Below are 3,008 nucleotides of genomic sequence, written 5' to 3' on the forward strand. Positions count from 1 at the left end.
CACTTTTACAAGATGACAAGCATTTCTTCTCCCTTTTATTGCATTTTTTTTTCTTTTCTTTTCTTTTCTTTTTTTAATATGTACCTAATATTATAAATAATTATTCTCATGAAAAGGGTTGGAGTGTTTGGTTCATTGGCTAGGTAGTAATAATGGTTTCAAGAAAAATTAGGAATAAAAAGGCTCAAGGGGTTTGCAAGGGTCAATTTTAATTAGGAAAAAGGGCCAAAAGTTTAAAATGAGAAGGTTTAAATCAAAGAATGCCTAATCATCTCTCTTTTCAAGTACAAGCTGGTATTTTGCCTTGAAAGGTTTAGAAAATTTGTTCTAGGATTGGTGAGACATCATTTGACTACCTTATATCCAATAACTCCCTCTAAACACTCAAATCTCTAAAGGACTAGTTGGGTGGCTTTTTGGCTAAGAAGATATAGGCAAGGGATAAACACTTCAAAACTTTGCACCTCTTAGGAAACTTTCAATCCACAAACCCAACTAAAGGTAAGTCAAATCACTCTCATAGGCAACTTTTCAATACTCAAAGGGGTTTGGCGAAAGATTTTAATGCATGATGCATGATTCTTAAAAATGAGCAATGCATTAACTAAATGGAGGAAATCTATTTGTGTGCAATGTGTACAATTTCTAAGTGATGTATAATGTGTGTGTAAATGTGTTATGTATATGTATGTATGGATGTATATGTAAAATATTTACAATATATGTAAATGGAATGGGATGAGATGTTCCTATACTCAAAATGTGAAAAATGTAGCAAAAATCAAAATGCACACCCCCAAACTCAAAATTGGACATTGTCCTCAATGTCTCAAGTAGTGCAGCATTAAAACTCAAAGCAAAGAAGAATATCTAGGAATTGTTAAATTTAAGAGCAAAAAGAAAGAGTTACCTGGTATAGAGGAGGTGAGAATTCAAGAGATAAAGGTGATGCATAAGAAGCTGCACAGGTTATGCAGAATAAAATGCTGTACAGAACAGGTGCATAAGGAGGGTGCATAAGCTGTGCAGTTCTGCATGAGTGGCATAAAGGACTGCACAGGCTATGCAGAACATTTGCATAAGGGGATTCACAGCCTGTGCAGTATATTCAAAAGCTGCTGCATGATGATTAGCAAGGAAAAAAAAAAGTGCAAACACCAGTAGAAGCATGCAAATATATACAGTGTATGGACAAGTATGCACAAAAGGGCAATAAAGGCAATGATAATCAATAAAAAATTAATGGAATAACCATCCAATAAAACTTCAAGAAAAACAGAATTGAAGGCAAACTAAGATTGTTTCAGCACATCCAAAAAGAAAAACTCCTAGAAGTTTGTTTAAAAGCAAAATAAAAACTAATCTAGTTCTATTGTTTTGCCTTTGTCCAAAGATGCTGCTAAAGGACTGGTTGGAGCTGGCTGCTGCCGAAGGGGTGGTTCTGGAGGAGGTGATGGAGGTGGAGGTGGCATTCCCAGAAAAACCATGAGCTGCTTCATCATCTCTTTTAATTCTTTCTGCTTATCTCTGGTTTCCATGACAAAATCAAAGAGTTGATCATGACGATCCTTGAGGGTATCAAGAGCAGATTCAAGCTTTCTATCCACAAAATATATATCATCACTAAGCCTTTCAAGATAGGTGAATAAGGCTTTAGTGTTGAAGGGAGGAGGTGCTGTGGATGAAGAAGGTCCAGTTGCAGAAGGTGTAGGCTGTGCAGAATCTGCTGGGGTATCCTGTGCAGGCTGAGTGGGTGGTGCAGGTTCAGTAGAATGCTGTTGGACTGGTGGGACAGATTGTGTCTCTGGTTGTGCAATGGGTGCTGTATCTACTGCTGGTTTTGCAGTGTTAGAAGGTGGCAAACTGAATCCAGTTTTGTATAGGTGTGTAGCATCAAAATATAGAGTGTCTGAAAGTGCTGGTAGAGGATGCTCTTTCCGATTAAAACCAAAATGCTTGGCTATAACAGTTATGAGCCCACCCATGACTATGTCACCTATGGATTTGGTGGCAATATGTAACACATGCTCACAAAAGAAGTAACCAGGAGAAACTTTAACTTTGTGAAAAGCACACCATAGCATGAACAATTCAGATTTTCCAACAGCACCAGAACTAGTCCCTCTGCCCAAGATAGTGCTAGCAATAAGCCTATGGATAAATCTAAGTGCAGGGTCTAGTATTTGAGAGGTTTTGGATCTGCCAGCAGAAAAACTCTGAGGTTGGTTTGTGATAATCCTCCAAAACTGAGCAGCAGTCCAAACACCTTTATTTGCTACCTCTACCCCTGTATATGGTACCCTAAATAGTCCATCAATTGCAAACCCAAAAATGCTATGAAATTGGTCTGATGATAGCTCTCTATTTTGCCCCAAACACCTAAACTTCATAGTTGGTTTGTAATCTATCTCATGCAATTTCAGAATAGCAGAAATGAGGAAATAAATTCCAAAACTAGAGCTGGATAAACTAGTTCTTACTTATACACAAATTCCATCCAACCTAAACCATCAAGGTAGGCAACAACATTATCAAATAAACCAACTGATTGGAGGGCCTCTGCAGAAATGTACCTTGTGGGTTGCACCTTCCTGTCCTTAAGTCTCTTAAAGGTTGCCTTGTGAGCTGCATCAGGAAGGGGCCAAGGTAGTTTAGATACCTGTGTTGTTGCTGAAGTTTGCTGTTTGCTAGAAGAGGGTGATTTGGCTTGTGGGGTAGAGGTAGAAACGCCAACCCCATGTCGTGTGGAGGCTGAAGTTTTGGGGTTTTTGGGTGGAGGCTCTGATAATGGAGTGGTAGGTGGTTCTTTGCATTTTGCGAGAGGTGGTGCAGAAGCCATGGGTCGGGTAGATTTCGACCGGATTTTCCTCTTATAGGTGGCTGTGGGAGGTGGTGGAGGGGTTTGTTGTGGAGGCGAATCGGGGTTTGGGGGCCGCATTACCAAGGGCGAGACTTGGAGAGGGGAGGTTTAAGGGGAATGAGGAGGCGATTCCATGGGGTTGTCGACG

The sequence above is a fragment of the Hevea brasiliensis genome, chromosome 10 (genome assembly GCF_030052815.1).
Source record: "Hevea brasiliensis isolate MT/VB/25A 57/8 chromosome 10, ASM3005281v1, whole genome shotgun sequence".
Classification (NCBI taxonomy): domain Eukaryota; kingdom Viridiplantae; phylum Streptophyta; class Magnoliopsida; order Malpighiales; family Euphorbiaceae; genus Hevea; species Hevea brasiliensis.